Genomic DNA, 19,835 nt, shown 5'->3' on the forward strand with positions numbered 1-19,835 from the left:
AAAGTTGAGCAGGTCCCAAATTTGCAATCACTAATATTGAAGATGTACGTATCTAATAATAAACCTTCATTTAAGGGACACTGTGGAGAGGAACCCAAAAGTAATGCTTACCCTGACTGAGTGATCCTCCATGTGCACCGCTACAGTGGGAGCAGCCACAGGCTTCCACATCTCCACTCTGATGAGCAGGGATGTGCGCAATGGTTTTCCCATTCACTTCTATTACAGCTACGGTGAGCCTCTTCAGATGTGAGCCTCAACAGAGCGGGGATGCTGAATCAGCTGTCAGGAGCGCACGTGGAGGATCGTTTAATCAGGGTAAATATTAGTGCTTTTTTGGGCCTCCCACTTTGAGCTTAGGCTCCCTCAAAATGAATATCTCCCCTGCTGTAGCTAGTAGGGATCTCCAAGCCTCACCAACTGACGGCCACCTCCTCCCCCTCCAACTTCCCAAGTTCTGCAGCTGGCAGCAATATTGCAGAGCTGCTGCCTTCCCTCCTCCCTGACCCCCTTTGGCTTTCATGCATGCACGAAAGCAGGGGCTGCTTGAGGATATTGCCATTGGCTGCAAAGCTTGGAGATTTTGAGTTGCAGAGTGGAGGAAGATGTCTTCAGTTGGCAGGGTTTGGGAATCCTCACTAGCTCAAGTATTTATAAATTGCACTAAGGCAGGGAGAAACTTTGATGCTCATCCATTAATTTTGAGCTCCAGTCCCTCCCCCAAATCAGCTGTATATGATTATGCCACTGAATACAAAAATAAACGATGTCAGAGGGAACGCTTCCAGGTTAGTCGCAAGAGGCACATAGATCCGCTGCTCGCAGCTTTGAGCAAATGCTGCAGTAAGATGGAGGAGGGAGCCGCCAAGACGGTAAACACCCGGAGACAGCAGAGGAAAACACTGCATCGCCCTCGAGCGCGAGGGGACCGCACAAAATACTTCACGGGGCCACATGCGGCCCGTGAGCTGCGGGTTGGATACCCCTGGCTTAGAGTCTGTTAAGAGTTTCTACAGTCATGTGAAAAAATTAGGACACCCCATGAAATATTCAGTTCTTTCTTAAGAAATGTTCACATATCGATGTTAAAATCTTTTTTGTTTGTTTTTTATCTCTGGAAAAGAAAATGAGGTAATTTCAGGTAAACAACTAAACTTTTCCTTGATTTACTCATGAAACAAGATATCCACAAAATTATGTATTCTAACTGAGAAATAAATTAGGACACCCCCACATATCCTCCCACTTAAAGTGGCTCAAATCATACACAGGTGTATCACATGATTAGAACATCATTACTCAGCATTTTGAAGGAGGTTTGCCCTACTTAAACCTCAGACATTTAGTTTGGTGTGCTCATGACTGCTGCGGTGAGCGTGAACACCATGGTGAGATCAAAATAGCTGTCTGAGTCCTTCAGAAAGAAGATTGTAGCAGCATATAAGTTAGGAAAGAGATTTAAAAAGATCTCAAAAGAATTTGACATTAGCCATTCCATGGTCCGGAAAATAGTGAACAAGTGGAGGACTTTCCAAACAACAGCCAACATGCTTGAGGAACATGTGAGACCATATGTAAGACAAGTAAAGCGGAATTGGACCCTGCAACACGACAATCCAAAACATACTAGTAAATCCACCACGGACTGGTTGAAAACTAAGAAATGGGGAGTCCTAGCATGCCAAGTCAAAGCCCTGATCTTAATCCCATTGAGATGCTGTGGGACGATTTGAAACGGGTTGTACATGCAAGAAACCCCTCTAACATCTCACAGCTAAAAGAATTCTGCACTGAGGAGTGGGCCAAACTTTCCTCAGACTGATGTCAGAAACTGGTAGATGGCTACAAGAAGCGTCTCCTGCAGTTATTTCAGCCAAAGGGGGCAACACTAGCTATTAGGGTGTTGTGTGTTCTAATTTATTCCTCAGTTAGAATACACATTTTTGTGGATATCTTTTGTTTCATGAGTAAATCAAGGAACATTTTTGTTGTTTACCTGACATCGATCTGTGAACATTTCTTAAGAAAACACTGAATATTTCATGGGGGTGTCCTAATTTTTTCACATGACTGTATATGAAAAGTGTTTTAGTCTTGATTAATATTTTAGGTTGCAATCAAAACCCTTCACCCTAACAGGAGAGTTCCAATAGACAGAAACTCCAACCACCAAACAAGCGTTCAACACCCCATAACACCAGCATGGGGAAGAAGAGCAACACAACCCAAGACCAAACCGCACCATAACCCAAATTCACTCATCTACCCTAAAACGATTCACAATCACCAAACAGAAACCACCACCCTTAAATGTGCCTACTTAAACGTCAGAGCCCTAGGTCCAAAAACAGAACTTATAAAAACCTGGATAAAAAACGAAAACCTAGACTGCCTCTTCCTCACAGAAACCTGGCTAACATCGGACACAGACCCAAGAATTACAGAAGTCTGCCCTCAAGGATACAAAATTACAGTGACCTGCAGAGAGAAAAAAAGAGGAGGTGGATTAGCGATCTTACTCAAAGACTCCCTAACCTTAAACATATTGGAAAAAACTTCCACCACTTACATGGACCTTTTAGCATGTCAAATCTCTTCCACCACACTGAAAAACTCACTAAACTGCATGCTCTGTTATATAACACCGGGAAACTGGGCTATGGTTAGATCCGAATTTGAAAACTTCATATATCAAAACTCACTTACAGCAGCACACAATCTTATCCTAGGAGACCTAAACCTTCATCTTGAAGACCATTCATCCAAGCCAGTAGACAATCTACTTTCTTTCCTCAATGCCCTATCCTTCCAAATTTTAAACCCACAAACTACTCATGAGAAAGGACACCAACTGGACATTGCAGCCTTCATGACCCATCAAACATCTACTTCAGAAATTCAAACGTCTAATGGAACCTGGTCCCCATCCCTTTGGTCAGACCACTACACTTACACCTTCAACATCATCTGGACCAAAAACAAATCCAAACCAATATCCCAAATAGTAACCTACACATCACGCAAACGCATCGAGTCCGCCATTTTCTGGTCAAAAGTAGACGAAACAATCCAAGAAGATAACCCCAAAGACTTCATTTCACACTGGGGCTATTTGAGCAACAACATCCTTGATGAACAAGCCCCACTTCGAACCAAAACCAGAACATGCAGACGATCAGACCAATGGTTCGACGAAGAATTACTCCTATTCAAGAGACAATGTAGACTTCTGGAAAGAAAATGGAGAAAAACCAACCAAGATCACATGAAAACCGCCTGGAAAAAAATTAACAAACAATACAAACTTCTATTAAAAGAAAAGAGAAAAAAACATTACACCAACCTAATAGGCACGGAAATCCAAGACACCAAAAAACTATTCCAAATATTAAAAGATCTAACTAACACCATACCCTATTTCACCACTAACAATAACTCCTCCCCTTCAGCCTCTCTCCTAGCTGAACACTTCAAGAATAAAATTACAAACACCAGAGCTACTCCCCACAGAAAATGAATCTTGTGCTGCAGACAGATCTTGGTCCCAATTCCCTAAGATACATTGGACCAAATTCAACAAACTCTACAATAAGTACAGCCACGCATCATGTGAACTCAACCACTGCCCGCCATATCTCCTGTCATCAGCGAGCACTAAGTTCCGTACTCCTACACTGGATACAAACCATGCTCACAGATGGCATTTTCCCGAATGACCTCAGCGAAATCATCATCACCCCAATCTTAAAAGACCCAAAAGGACCAACAGACCTCTCATCCAACTACAGACCAATAGCCAATAGTTGGCTACAACCAATAGTTGGTGAGGAATTTGGCTACTAATCCTTCTGTTAGTTTGCTAACAGAAGGATTAGTAGCCAAATTCCTCACCAACTATCTCGAGGACCATAATTTACTCCATCCCACGCAATCCGGCTTCAGAACTAACTTCAGCACAGAGACACTACTAGGCTCCCTTATCGACACAGCAAAACAATACCTCAGCATTGGAAAAAAAAATGCTGCTCATACAGTTGAACCTGATGGCGGCATTTGACCTGGTAGACCATAACATCCTACTGCAAATATTGGACTCAATAGGCATCTCAGATAAAGTATACTCATGGTTTGAAGGTTTCTTAAAATCCAGAACATACAAAGTAAACTCAGACAAAGAAAAATCCAAACCTTGGTCCAACCCCTGCAGCGTTCCACAAGGGTCCCCACTGTCCCCTACTCTCTTCAACCTATATAAGGCCTCTCTTGGCGTTTACCTGAACAAACAAGGCCTAACCTCTTATAGCTATGCTGATGACATCACCATCCTCATTCCTTTCGACCAACCAATGCTCTTAATGTCAGACACACTACAGAGAACTCTAGCTACAGTTACGACTTGGATGGAAGACCACAAACTGAAACTCAACCCAGACAAAACTAAATTCATCCTCCTAGAAAATAACTAAATCCCAACCATAACCAACTTAGAAATCAACTCTATCAACTACCCTTTGCAAACCACCCTAAAACTTCTAGGTATGACTATTGACAGAGGCTGCACCATGCAACCACAAATTAACAAAACAATACAGAAATCTTTCGCAGTTATGAGAAACCTTAGACAAGTCTGAAAATTCTTCAAAAAAACACAATTTCAGCTCCTAGTACAATCTCTAATCCTAAGTATCCTAGACTATTGCAACATCCTCTACCGCCCCTGTCCTGCAATAATGATTAAACAACTACAGACAATTCAGAATACAGCTCTGAGACTCGTCTATTCATTGAAAAAACATGATCACATTACTGAGGCATTCATCAATTCTCATTGGCTTCCAATCCAGGAAAGACTACAATTTAAATTCTACTGTATACTATTTAAAACTATAAATGAAGGCAGCCCAACCTACCTAAACGACCGCCTCATCCAAACCACCTCTACCAGGCATAGAAAAACACACACCCCATTCACTTACCCCCCCAATCAAAGAAGTAAAACGGAAAAAAAACTATACAACGGACTACTGGCCACTCAGGCAGCGAAGATAGACAACCAAGTCTCCAACCTATTGACAACAACCCCAGACTACAAGATGTTCAGAAAGGAAATAAAAACTATACTCTTCAAGAAATCCCTTAATAAAGCTTAATACCATGATAAAGCTTAACCCCCCTCTTACCATCCCCTCCCTAACCCCAGATCCTACTTTTCCCTCTCTTGGAAACCTTCTCTGATCTAACGTTGTAACCCTTCTTCCATAACTCTTTTTGTAATCCGCTTTGAACAAAAAGGTAATGGCGGAATAGAAATCTGTAATGTAATGTAATGTAATTTCAGAGCAAAAGATAAAATCAGATTAGGGCACCGATAGAAGCTGAGGATAGTCTTTGTTTAGTGTTTAATTCCCACCCATGCCCTGATCTCTGATTTATAGGCCCTTGAACCAATTAGAAGGCTAAAAAAGTATTTAGTTAATCTGGTATTAGCTAGTAATTACCTCAAGAACTAGTCTATGAAATCTTAGAATGGTAACCTACCAGTTACTACACTACAAAATAATAATAAAAATTAAACATTACCATAGCAATCTTAGGGGACCTTAGTGTACATTTTCTATCTCACATAGGAACTTTAAAAAATCACAAATACCGTGTTTCCCTGAAAATAAGACCTATCATGATTTTCAGGGTGGGTCTTAATATAAACCCTACCCCAAAAATAAGCCCTAGTTGAAATGCTGGATTCGACAGTAGCAGCATTTCCTTCCCGGCTGACCATTCCATTTCTCCCTCCCATATGAACCCTGTCGACTGCAACACCGATATATCTTCTTGCAAACGGCAGCAATCTGAACAGGCTGCTTCACGGCCTTCTCTCACCGGGGCATTCCTCTGCCGCATCACTGATGATGTCATCAGCAATGAGGAACATTGAATGCCCCGGCGGGAGAAGGCCACAAAGCAGCCTGTCTAGATTGCTGCCGACACTGGCATTTACAAGAAGGTATTTTGGTCTCGCAGTTGGCAGGGCTCGGATGGGTGGGAGAGATGGAAGGGTCAGCAGCGGGGGGGGGGGAAGGATGGGAGGGAGGGATAACAGTATGTATATTTGAAAAGGCACAAGGGGATGATTGAATACCTCTGATATAAATGCACAGGAGTGAGGTGTCCTTCAGTTAAAAGGAAGTTCTGGAATGAGGAGCATTAGAATCAGGTGAAAGGGGAGAGACTCAGGAGTAAATGGGATACTGTGCTTCCCTGAAAATAAGACCTAGTGCATTTTTGGGGCCCAAAATTAATATATGACAGTGTCTTATTTTCGGGGAAACATAGCATTAAGATGCAAGCAGCAATCCAGCAGCAAGATGGGGGCTATCCAGTTATTTTGCACCGAGTGTCACATGTTCAATTATCTCCCAGTTGGTGAGAGAGGTCTTATGTGTGTGCTTGCTGCAAAGAGCTCCTAGCACTAAGGGAACAAGTCCAATCTCTTGAAGCTAGAGTAGCAGACTTAGAAGAGCCGAGGGAGACAGAGAGGAGACCTACAGGGACATTGTAGAAAAGTCCTACCTCCAGTGGGAGGAATGAGGTCTTCTTAAAAGGAGACCATCACCCTGGTGAAGGAGGAGGCAATCCTGTAGCCAGGACCTGCCCACAAGGCAATGCAATGTCCTCTCACACTGAGGATGTCTCTCCAGGGGCTTATGCCCAGGAGGGAATGATTAGGATGGCCATTATACATTACATTACATTAGAGATTTCTATTCCGCCTGTGCCTTGCGGTTCTAGGCGGATTACAATATAGAAGATATCTGGGCATTTCCAGTAGAATTGCATTACAGGAGAAGAGTAAATTACAGGTAACAGTAAAGAATTACAATACATTTAAGATTACAGAAGATGTTACATAACAACAGATTCAAGTTACAGCGGATGGAGAGTAACAAGGGATTGATCGTGAGCTCATTAGATGGCGGTTAGAGTGATGGGAAGTATTTTTTGAATAGAAGTGTTTTTTTTTCTTTTCGGAACACTTTTATGTCTGTTGTTTGGATCAGTAATTTTGAGATGGCAGGGTCAATTTTAACTGCCTGTGTCGCTAGAAGGTTGTCGTATAGTTTCTTACGTCGAGTACCATTGAGAGGTGGGTAGGTGAAAAGGTTCTGTGTTCTCCTTCTTCTGGGTGAGAGGTAGTGGTAAAAGCGGTTGTTTAGGTAACTGGGTGCAATTCCATGGGTTACTTTGAATAGAAGACAGTAGAATTTGAAATGTGTTCTTGCTTTTATCGGTAGCCAGTGAGATTCTAAGTATGCGTTGGTAATGTGGTCAAATTTGCTAAGTGAGTATATGAGTCTGAGGGCTGTGTTCTGGACGGTCTGTAGTTGTTTTATTGTGTTGATTGGGCATGGTAGGTAGAGGCTGTTGCAGTAGTCTACAATACTAAGCACAAGGGATTGGACAATGATCCTGAATTGATCTTTATTATAGTGGCAGATTCGATCATTAGGCATGTAGATAGCTGGATGGCTGGTGCACATGAGGATTGATTGGTCACTTGCCTGCCTGGTGCGAAGGTGGTGGCCCTCACGAGTCACCTAGATAAGAATTTAGACAGTTATGGGAAGGAATCTGCTGTCTTGGTACAAATGGGTACCAATGGCATATAGGAAAATATGGCAGGGTGGTTCTGGAAGCCAAATTTATTCTCTTAGGTAGGAAGTTAAAATCCAGAACATCCACAGAAGCATTTTCAGAAGTGTTCCCTGTTCCATGCACAGGACCCAAGAGACAGGCATAGCTCCAGCATCTCAATGTGTGGATGAGGCGATGATGTAGGGAGGAGGGTTTTACATTTGTTAAGAACTGGGCAACATAATGGGGAAGGGGAAACCTATTCTGCAAAAATGAGCTTCATCTTTATCCAGGGTGGAAACAGAGTAGAGCAGCTTTTAAACTAGAAACTGGGGAATGACCAACAATCGCTCAAAAGAGCATGGTTCAGAATAAGGCATCTTTAAAAGATATCATAAAAGGGAATACAGAGAATCCCAGTAAAAGATTGCAATACAGTCTACAGTAAACCAGGATGTTTTAAGAACAGAGCAGGCTGATTTTAAAGATTGCAAATTATCCATGTCAACTGCTGAGCAAATTGTGACCCTGGGCAAGTCACTCAGTCCTCCATAGCCCCAGGTACGTTAGATAGATTGTGAGCCCACCGGGACAGAGAGGGAAGATGCTTGAGTACCTGATTGTAAAAACCGCTTAGATAACCTTGATAGGCGGTATATAAAATCCTAATAAACTTGAAACTTAAATAGATATGACAAACATTACCTAAGAAACAAAATGAGAGAGTTAGAATATATTGCACTAAATAAAAAGCCAGGTATAATAGGCATCTCTGAGATCAGGTAGAAGGAAGATAACCAATGGGACACTCATACTAGAGCACAAACTATATCACCATGATAGGGTGGATTGAATTGGTGGAGGTGTAGCGTTATATATGTTAAGGAAGGCCTTGAATCGAATGGACTGAAAATTCTATAGGAGGAGAAACACACTTTGGAATCCCTATGGGTAGAAAATCCATGTATTAAAGGAAAAGAATAGTGATAAGTGTGTACTACCACCGCCTGACCAGGATGAATGGACAGATGCTGAAATGTTATTAGAAATTAGGGAGGCTAACAAACTAGGTAACACAATGATAATAATGGGTGATTTTAACTATCCTGATACTGACTGGGTAACTGTAACATCAGGGCATGTTAAGGAGATAAAATTCCTTGATGAAATCAAAGACTGCTTTATGGAACAGCTGGTTCAAGAACCAACAAGAGAAGCAATTCTAGACCTAGTTTTTAGTGGAGTGCATGAATTGGCGCAGGAGGTAACTGTGCTGGGGCCAATTGACAACAGTGATAACATGATCAGATTTGATATAATCCCTGTAATAAATTCATACAGGAAATCTAATACAATAGCAATCAACTTTAAAAAAAGGAGATAATAACATGAGAGTAATGGTAAAAAAAGAAACTTAGAGGAGAAGCTGCAAAGGTCAAAAATTTATATCAGGCATGGATGTTATTCAAAAATATCCTTGAAGCCCAGACTAGATATATTCCATGTATTAAAAAAGGAGGAAGACCAAACGAAGCTGGAGTGGTTAACGAACGAGGTGAAGGAAGCTATTGAAGCCAAAAGAGAATCTTTCAGCAAATGGAAGGATCCAACTGAAAAAAAAACTGTAAATAGCACAAGGAATGGCAAGTTAAATGCAAGGTGCTAATTAGGAAGGCAAAGAGAGACCTTGAAAAGAAGATTGCACTGGAAGCAAAGCACACAGAAAAATATTTTTTAGATATTTTAAAAGCAAGAAACCAGGAAGAGAATCGGTTGGACCGCTAGATGACAGAGTTTGGATAAAGGGAACTTCCAGGGAGAACAAGGCCATAGCAGAGAGATTAAATGAATTCTTTGCTTCAGTCTTCACCGAGTAAGATGTGAGGGAGTATTCAATTCTGATGAATCAGAAAAAAATCAAACAAATCTCTGTAACACTGGAAGATGTAATGAATCATTGACATTTGACAAATTGAACAGTAGCAAATCACCTGGACCGGATGGTATACATTCCAGAGTTCTGATAGAATTGAAAAAAGAACTTGCAGAGCTATTGTTAGTAATTTGTAATTTTTCTCTAACATCCAGTATTACTACTACTACTATTTTTTGATTCTATAGCGCTGAAAGGTGTGAGTGGCGCAGTGGTTAAAGCTACAGCCTCAGCACCCTGGGTTTGTGGGTTCAAACCCACGCTGTTCCTTGTGACCCTGGGAAAGTCACTTAATCCCCCATTGCCCCAGGTACATTAATTGTGATCCCACGGGACAGATAGGGAAAATGCTTGAGTACCTAAATAAATTCATGTAAACTGTTCTGAGCTCTCTTGGGAGAATGGTATAGAAAACTGAATAAATAAATAAAAAATAAATAACATACAATATGTTCCCTGCTCAGAAAAGCTTACAATCTAATTTAGACAGGACTTTTCAGGGTTGGGGAAATAATGGTAGAGGAAATGATACAGTGGGTCTAGGTATCTGACAGCAAGTGAGTGGGAGTTAAAGTTGAAAGCAGTTTCAAACAACGGGCTTTAGCTTGGATTTGAATACTGCTAGGGATGGAGCACGACGTATTGATTCAAGCAACCTGTCCAAGGCATATGGCGCCACAAGAAAGGGACGGAGTCTGGAGTTGGCAGTTGAAGAGGAGGGTACAGATAAGAGGGGCTTGCCTGACGAGCGTTGATCACGGGGGGAGCATAGGGGGAGATAAGTGAAGAGAAATTTTGGAGGGCTTCAGAGTGAATGCACTTGTAAGTCAGCAAGAGGAGTTTAAACTGTATTTGGAAATGGATGGGAAGCCAATGAAGTGACTTGAGAGGGGTAATGTGAGAATAGCAGCTCTCAAGGAATATGAGTCATGCAGCAGAATTTTGAACGGATTGAAGAGGTGAGAGATGGGTGCGCGGGAGGCCTGAAAGAAATACGTTGCAGTAGTCTTAGTCTAAGCGCAAGGTAATGAGAGCATGGACAAGGGTTTTGGTAGCGTGTTCAGAGAGAAGAGGACGGATTTTGGTAATATTATAGAGGAGGAAGCAACAGGATTTGGCGGTTTGTTGGATCTGAGCAGAGAAGGAGAGAGAGGAGTCAAAGCTCACCCCAAAGTTGATCTGGAAGACTGGAGGAGGCCAATGTGATGTCGATTTTTTAAAAAGGATACAAAGGTGATCTGGGAAATTGTAGACCAATAAGTGACATCTGTGCCAGGCAAAATGGTAAAGACTATTATAAAGAACAAAATGATAGAACAAATACATAAGCATGGATTAATGAGAGTAAGCCAACATGGACTTTGTCAAAAAAATCTTGCAACATCAATCTATCTACTGAATTTCTTTAAAGATGAACAACATGTGGATAAGTGAGCCGGTTCATATTTTATATTTGGATTTTCAAAAGGCATTTGACAAAGTAGTCCATGAAAGACTTCTGAGGAAATTAGAGTCATGGGATAGGAGGTGTTATGTCCTATTATAGATTAAGAACTGGTTGAAAGAAGAACACCGAGAAGGTGTAGATGCATGGAACTCTCTCCCAGAAGAGGTGGTGGAGACAGAGACTGTGTCTGAATTCAAAAGGGCCTGGGATAGGCATGTGGGATCTCTCAAAGAGAGAAAGAGTTAATGGTTACTGCAGATGAGCAGACTAGATGGGCCATTTGGCCTTTATCTGCTCTCATGTTTCTATGTTTCTCAATGGGTCAATATTCTCAATGGAGAAAGGTAAATAGTCGGATTCCCGCTGCTTTTTAACATATTTATCAATGATCTAGAGCAGTGTTCTTCAACCACCGGTCCATGGACCAGTGCCGGTCCACAGAAATTTCCTACCGGTCCACAGGACCAGCATGTGCATCAGGCCCAAAACAGTGTTCTTCAACCGCCGGTCCACGGTGCGATCGATGCGGCATTATCTTCGAGCCAGCTCCCTCTTCCTAACTAATTCAGAGCACAAAGCCACGGACAGTGGTTCCAACGGGCATCCTGCGCCTGAACCGGAAGCCTTCTCTCTGACGTTGCAACATCAGAGGGAAGGCTTCCAGATGAGGCACGGGACGTGCGAGGTGCAATTAGTACTATTATGGGGGCGGGGTCTGGGGTGGAGATTGGGTAGAGATGGACGGGGTCCGGCCCATGACTTAGCCCAGTGTTCTTCAACCGCAGGTCCATGGACCGATGCCGGTCCACAGAATAATTATTTTATTTCTGCCGGTCCATAGGTGTAAAAAGGTTGAAAAACACTGATCTAGAGATAGGAATAACTAGTGAGATAATTAAATTATTGTTAAATCACAAGAGGATTGTGGAAAAATTACAAAAGAATCTTGTGAGACTGGGCATCAAAATGGCAGATGGTGTTTAATGTGAGCAAGTGTAAAGTGATACATGTGGGAAAGAGGAACCAGAACTAGACGATGTAGGGTTGCATGTTAGGAGTCACTAAAAGGATCTAGATGTCATCAGACGGACTCCACCTGACCAGAAGAGGTAGAAACGTATTTGGACATCGATTAGCCCGCCTACTCCATAGGGCTTTAAACTAGGTAAGTTGGGGGAGGGTACATACTTATATCCCAGAGCAGTAAGAAACCACCCTGAGGAGGCAAGTGGCATTCACACTACAAAGTCTAAGGTAAGTACCAAGGATACCCACAACATTTCAGGGAGAAAGATCACTGATAATTTAGGAGCCACACTAACTCACAAGGGAATCTCTTCACAGATATGGAGGGCTATGTATGTTAATGCACACAGCTTGGGAAATAAAATTCTAGAATTAGAGACTGAGATAACAAATGCCGATCTTGACGTGATAGCGATATCCGAAACCTGGTTCACGGAATCGCATGGGTGGGATATGGTTATACCAGGGTACAACCTACTTCGTTGCGACCGAGTGGGTAAATTGGGAGGAGGAGTAGCGTTATACACTAAGGAAAGCATCAAAACCACCAGAATCACAGATATTAGATACACCGGGGAATCCCTCTGGGTGAACCTGGCCAGAGGGAAAGAAAAATGCCTATACCTTGGTGTGATATATAGACCTCCCAGGCAACAGGAGGACAAAGACATGGAATTAATTGAGGACATAGAGAACATCACGCTGCGCGGAGACTTAGTAATGCTAGGAGACTTCAACATGCCAGATACAGATTGGAACACACTCTCCGCGACTACGGGTAGCAGCAAAAGAATATTAAACTCCATAAAGGGGGCACGTCTCAAGCAAATGGTGTTGGAGCCCACCAGGGATCAGGCATTACTAGACCTGGTCCTCACCAACGGAGATAGCGTCACGGAAGTCTCAGTAGGAGACACACTGGCCTCCAGCGACCATAATATGGTATGGCTCAACCTTAAGAAAGGTTTCCCTAAGACAAACACAGCAACAAGGGTTCTCAACTTTAGAGGTACAGACTTCAGCAGCATGGGAGATTTTGTCCATCGGGAGCTATATAAACAAGCAAAATCTGACAATGTGGAGGGTATGTGGTCGTCTCTGAAATCCATACTACACGAAGCAACAGACCGATACATAAAGACAGTAAGTAAACGCAGGAGAAACAAAAGACCCCAATGGTTCAGTAAAGAAATTTCAGACCTAGTTAAACAGAAAAAAGACGCATTTATCACCTACAAACATCTAGGCAGAGAGGGGGCAAAAGAGTACTATCTAGACAGATCTAAAGCTGTCAAAACAGCAGTCAGAGAGTCCAAACTCCAAATGGAGGAAGAGTTAGCACGGAAAATTAAGAAAGGGGATAAATCTTTCTTCAGCTATATTAGTGACAGGAAAAGAAACAAAGATGGGATAGTACGCCTGAAGCAATCGGACGGTAACTTTGCGGAATCAGATTCTGAGAAGGCAGAACTACTAAACCAATACTTCTGTTCAGTATTCACCCGAGAAGCGCCGGGAGTTGATCCACAGCTGCAGACGGGAGATAACCAGAAAGACCCGTTTCAAGATTTTGAATTTACGCCCAGTAGCGTCTACGACGAACTATCAAGACTCAAAGTAAACAAAGCCATGGGACCAGATAACCTACATCCCAGAATGCTAAGGGAGTTAAGGGAAGTCCTGGCAGAACCATTATCTGTTCTTTTCAATCTTTCCCTAAGCACAGGAAGGGTCCCCTTGGACTGGAAAACCGCCAACGTAATCCCACTCCACAAAAAGGGCTGCAGGACAGAGACAGCAAACTACAGACCAGTAAGTCTCACGTCTATAGTGTGTAAACTCATGGAAACACTGATCAAACGGAGACGTGCATAGATGGATCAGAAACTGGTTAGAAGGTAGGAAACAGAGGGTAGGGGTGAAGGGCCACTACTCAGACTGGAGAAAGGTCACGAGTGGTGTTCCGCAGGGCTCGGTGCTCGGGCCACTGCTTTTTAACATATTCATAAATGATCTAGAAACAGGGACGAAGTGTGAGATAATAAAGTTTGCGGACGACACCAAACTATTCAGTAGAGCTCGGACAAAGGAGGACTGCGAAGAATTGCAAAGAGACTTGGACAAACTAGGAGAATGGGCAGAGAGATGGCAGATGAAATTCAATGTTGGGAAGTGTAAAGTATTGCATGTGGGAAGCAAAAACTCGAGGTATAATTATGCGATGGGAGGGAAGTTTTTGAATGAGAGTGCCCAAGAAAGGGACTTGGGGGTGATGGTAGACATGACAATGAAGCCGACAGCACAGTGCGCAGCTGCCGCTAAGAGAGCAAATAGAATGCTAGGTATAATCAAGAAAGGTATTAAAACCAGAACGAAAGAAGTTATCCTTCCGCTGTATCGGGCAATGGTGCGCCCACATCTTGAGTACTGCGTCCAGTATTGGTCACCGTACCTTAAGAAGGATATGGCATTGCTCGAGAGAGTTCAGAGGAGAGCAACACGACTGATTAAGGGGATGGAAAGCCTTTCATATGCTGAGAGATTAGAAAAACTGGGACTCTTTTCCCTAGAAAAGAGAAGATTAAGAGGGGATATGATAGAGACTTACAAGATCATGAAGGGCATAGAGAGAGTAGAGAGGGACAGATTCTTCAAACTTTCAGAGAATAAAAAAACAAGAGGGCATTCGGAAAAGTTGAAAGGAGGCAAATTCAAAACTAATGCTAGGAAATTCTTCTTTACACAACGGGTGGTAGACACCTGGAATACAATTCCAGAGGAAGTTATAGGGCAGAGTACAGTACTGGGGTTTAAGAAAGGTTTGGACAAATTCCTGCTGGAAAAGGGGATAGAGGGGTATAGATAGAAATTTACTGCACAGGTCCTGAACCTGTTGGGCCGCCGCGTGAGCGGACTGCTGGGCGCGATGGACCTCGGGTCTGACCCAGCGGAGGCATTTCTTATGTTCTTATGTTCTTAAACAGAATATTGACACAATCCTAGACGAAGAAAAACTGCGTGATCCACACCAACACGGGTTCACCCAGGGTAGATCCTGCCAATCTAATCTGATTAGCTTTTTTGACTGGGTTACTAGACAACTGGATGCTGGAGAGTCACTGGACGTAGTGGACTTCAGTAAAGCATTTGATAGCGTCCCTCATCAAAGATTACTGAACAAGCTAAAATCGATAGGATTAGGAGACACTCTAACTACATGGGTTGGAGATTGGCTGAGCGGCAGACATCAAAGGGTAGTGGTGAACGGTACCCCATCTGAAGCATCGGACGTGATAAGTGGAGTGCCGCAGGGCTCGGTCCTGGGTCCAATTCTATTCAACTTATTCATAAGAGATATGACGCAAGGACTTAAGGGAAAGGTATCGCTGTTCGCCGACGACGCCAAACTTTGCAACATAGTAGGTAGAAGCTTATTACCTGATAATATGACACATGATCTACTGCTGCTGGAACAATGGTCAACTACTTGGCAGCTTGGCTTCAATGCAAAAAAATGCAAGGTAATGCACCTGGGAAAGAGAAACCCGCGTAGAACTTATGTACTAAATGGTGAAACCTTGGTTAGGACCACAGCGGAACGCGATCTAGGAGTGATCATTAGCGAGGACATGAAGGTTGCCAATCAAGTGGAGAAGGCTTCCTCCAGAGCAAGACAAATGATGGGGTGCATCCGCAGAGGTTTCGTCAGCAGGAGACCTGAAGTTATGATGCCGTTGTACAGAGCCATGGTGAGGCCTCACTTAGAGTACTGCGTTCAGTTTTGGAGACCTCACTACCGAAAGGACGTGCTGAGAATCGAGTCGGTACAGCGAACAGCCACCAGGATGGTCTTGGGGCTCAAGGATCTCACGTATGAAGAAAGACTAGAGAAATTGCGGATGTACTCACTTGAGGAAAGAAGGGAACGGGGAGATATGATTGAAACGTATAAGTATATCACGGGGCACATCGAGTCAGAAGATGATATATTCCGGCTCATGGGACCCTCAACCACCAGAGGGCATCCGCTAAAAATCAGGGGAGGGAAGTTTCATGGCGACTTCAGGAAGTATTTCTTCACCGAGAGAGTTGTGGATCATTGGAACAGACTCCCACTCCAGGTGATAAAGGCCAGCAGCGTGACGGATTTTAAGAGAAAATGGGATACTCACGTGGGATCTTTAAGGGAGTAAACTCAGGTGGGAGGATACTTGGAATGGGCAGACTTGGTGGGCTATAGCCCTTTTCTGCCGCTTTTTCTATGTTTCTATGTTTCTATCATGGAGGATACGTTGAAACCCTCAGCTCACTGTACGGCAGCTAATAAAGCAAACAGAATGTTAGGAGTTATCAGGAAAGGAATGGAAAACTAAAATGGAAATGTTATAATGTGTGCAATTCTGGTCACTATCTCAAAAGAAGATATGGTGGAATTAGAAAAAAGTTACAGAGAAGGATGACAGAAATGATAAAAGGGATGGGCCAACTTCCCTATGAGGAAAGGTTAAAGTAGCTAGGGCTCTTCAGGGTAGAGAAGAGTTGGCTTAGGGGTGATCTGATAGAAGTCTATAAAATATTGACTGGAGTGGAAAGGATATATGTAAATTGCTTGTTTACTCTTTCCAAAAATAGTAGGATTAGGGTGCATGCAATTAAGTAGGTAGCAGTTTTAAAACAAACCAGAGAAAATATTCCATCACATAATGTGTAATTATACTCTTGAATTTGTTGCCAGAGAATGTGGTGAAATCAGTTAGCTTAGCAGGGTTTTAAAAAGGTGTGGATAAATTCCTAAAAGAGAAGTCCATAGGCCATTATCGAGATGAACTTGGGGAAATCCACTGCTTATTCCTAGGATAAGAAGCATAAAATCTGTTTTACTACTTGGGATCTAGCTAGGTATTTGGGACCCGAGTTGGCCACTGTTGGAAACAGGAGAGTGGGCTTGAAAGACCTTCGATTCTGTCCTAATGTGTCAACTCTTCTGCTTTTTTAAGCACACTCTAAGATTACAGTTGCATGATGCCATAGGGCAAAAATCAGACTGTTGTAAGTGAGGCAGAAGCCCTCAGTTTCTATGCGATAGTGTGCATACGAAGAGTTAAACATAGGTTCCAGGTAAGAAAATTAAGGAGGTCTAAAGGAGAGGGTTGGTTCCATCTTCAGAGCCCTCCTCCTCAAGGAGCTCCTGGGAATCACCTACTAATCATTTCTATATGTGAAGACAGACAAAGTAAACAAGAAGGTAAACACTGTGCTCAGGTAGGGGAATCACAGAGTAAATGATGAGATAGATCTTGGTGCTTAGCAGGTGGGTTGGAGTTTGGAATTGAAGCAGCTTCAAAGAAGTGGGCTTTGAGTCTGGATTTGTTGCTATTATTTGGAATATCGAGATTCCATGAAGAATCTCAAAGGAGTAACATTCCATACTACTACTACTACTACTACTAATCATTTCTATACCGCTACTGGACATATGAAGCGCAGAAGAGACAGTTCCTGCTCCCAAGAGCTTACAATCTGGTCATGAAGATGAATCAATACAATGTGCTCAGGTAGGGGAATCACAGAGGGAATGATGAGACAGATCTTGGTGCTTAGCAGGTGGGTTGGATTTTGGAATTGAAGCAGCTTTAAAGAAGTGGGCTTTGAGTCTGGATTTGTTGCTATTATTTGGAATATCGAGATTCCATGAAGAATCTCCAAGGAGCAACATTCCATACTACTACTACAACTACTACTACTAATCATTTCTATAGCACTACTGGACATATGAAGTGCAGAAGAGACAGTTCCTGCTCCCAAGAGCTTACAATCTGGTCATGAAGATGAATCAATACAATGTGCTCAGGTAGGGGAATCACAGAGGGAATGATGAGACAGATCTTGGTGCTTAGCAGGTGGGTTGGATTTTGGAATTGAAGCAGCTTTAAAGAAGTGGGCTTTGAGTCTGGATTTGTTGCTATTATTTGGAATATCGAGATTCCATGAAGAATCTCCAAGGAGCAACATTCCATACTACTACTACTAATCATTTCTATAGCGCTACTGGACATATGAAGCGCAGAAGAGACAGTTCCTGCTCCCAAGAGCTTACAATCTGGTCATGAAGATGAATCAATACAATGTGCTCAGGTAGGGGAATCACAGAGGGAATGATGAGACAGATCTTGGTGCTTAGCAGGTGGGTTGGATTTTGGAATTGAAGCAGCTTTAAAGAAGTGGGCTTTGAGTCTGGATTTGTTGCTATTATTTGGAATATCGAGATTCCATGAAGAATCTCCAAGGAGCAACATTCCATACTACTACTACAACTACTACTACTAATCATTTCTATAGCGCTACTGGACATATGAAGTGCAGAAGAGACAGTTCCTGCTCCCAAGAGCTTACAATCTGGTCATGAAGATGAATCAATACAATGTGCTCAGGTAGGGGAATCACAGAGGGAATGATGAGACAGATCTTGGTGCTTAGCAGGTGGGTTGGATTTTGGAATTGAAGCAGCTTTAAAGAAGTGGGCTTTGAGTCTGGATTTGTTGCTATTATTTGGAATATCGAGATTCCATGAAGAATCTCCAAGGAGCAACATTCCATACTACTACTACAACTACTACTACTAATCATTTCTATAGCACTACTGGACATATGAAGCGCAGAAGAGACAGTTCCTGCTCCCAAGAGCTTACAATCTGGTCATGAAGATGAATCAATACAATGTGCTCAGGTAGGGGAATCACAGAGGGAATGATGAGACAGATCTTGGTGCTTAGCAGGTGGGTTGGATTTTGGAATTGAAGCAGCTTTAAAGAAGTGGGCTTTGAGTCTGGATTTGTTGCTATTATTTGGAATATCGAGATTCCATGAAGAATCTCCAAGGAGCAACATTCCATACTACTACTACTAATCATTTCTATAGCGCTACTGGACATATGAAGCGCAGAAGAGACAGTTCCTGCTCCCAAGAGCTTACAATCTGGTCAAGAAGATGAATCAATACAATGTGCTCAGGTAGGGGAATCACAGAGGGAATGATGAGACAGATCTTGGTGCTTAGCAGGTGGGTTGGAGTTTGGAATTGAAGAAGCTTCAAAGAAGTGGGCTTTGAGTCTGGATTTGTTGCTATTATTTGGAATATCGAGATTCCATGAAGAATCTCCAAGGAGCAACATTCCATACTACTACTACAACTACTAATCATTTCTATAACGCTACTGGTCATATGAAGCGCAGAAGAGATAGTTCCTGCTCCCAAGAGCTTACAATCTGGTCATGAAGATGAATCAATACAATGTGCTCAGGTAGGGGAATCACAGAGGGAATGATGAGACAGATCTTGGTGCTTAGCAGGTGGGTTGGAGTTTGGAATTGAAGAAGCTTCAAAGAAGTGGGCTTTGAGTCTGGATTTGTTGCTATTATTTGGAATATCGAGATTCCATGAAGAATTTCCAAGGAGCAACATTCCATACTACTACTACAACTACTACTACTAATCATTTCTATAGCACTACTGGACATATGAAGCGCAGAAGAGACAGTTCCTGCACCCAAGAGCTTGCAATCTGGTCATGAAGATGAATCAATACAATGTGCTCAGGTAGGGGAATCACAGAGGGAATGATGAGACAGATCTTGGTGCTTAGCAGGTGGGTTGGATTTTGGAATTGAAGCAGCTTTAAAGAAGTGGGCTTTGAGTCTGGATTTGTTGCTATTATTTGGAATATCGAGATTCCATGAAGAATCTCCAAGGAGCAACATTCCATACTACTACTACAACTACTACTACTAATCATTTCT

General features: G+C 42.6%; 1 protein-coding gene across 3 annotated transcripts in view; it reads right to left on the reverse strand.

Moving 5' to 3' along the window:
• DNAJB2 (DnaJ heat shock protein family (Hsp40) member B2) overlaps positions 1–19,835 on the reverse strand; it is a 246,423-nt gene that overhangs the window by 216,205 nt on the left and 10,383 nt on the right. The window lies entirely within an intron of this gene.

The sequence above is a fragment of the Geotrypetes seraphini genome, chromosome 5, assembly GCF_902459505.1.
Source record: "Geotrypetes seraphini chromosome 5, aGeoSer1.1, whole genome shotgun sequence".
In the NCBI taxonomy this organism is placed as follows: Eukaryota; Metazoa; Chordata; class Amphibia; order Gymnophiona; family Dermophiidae; genus Geotrypetes; species Geotrypetes seraphini.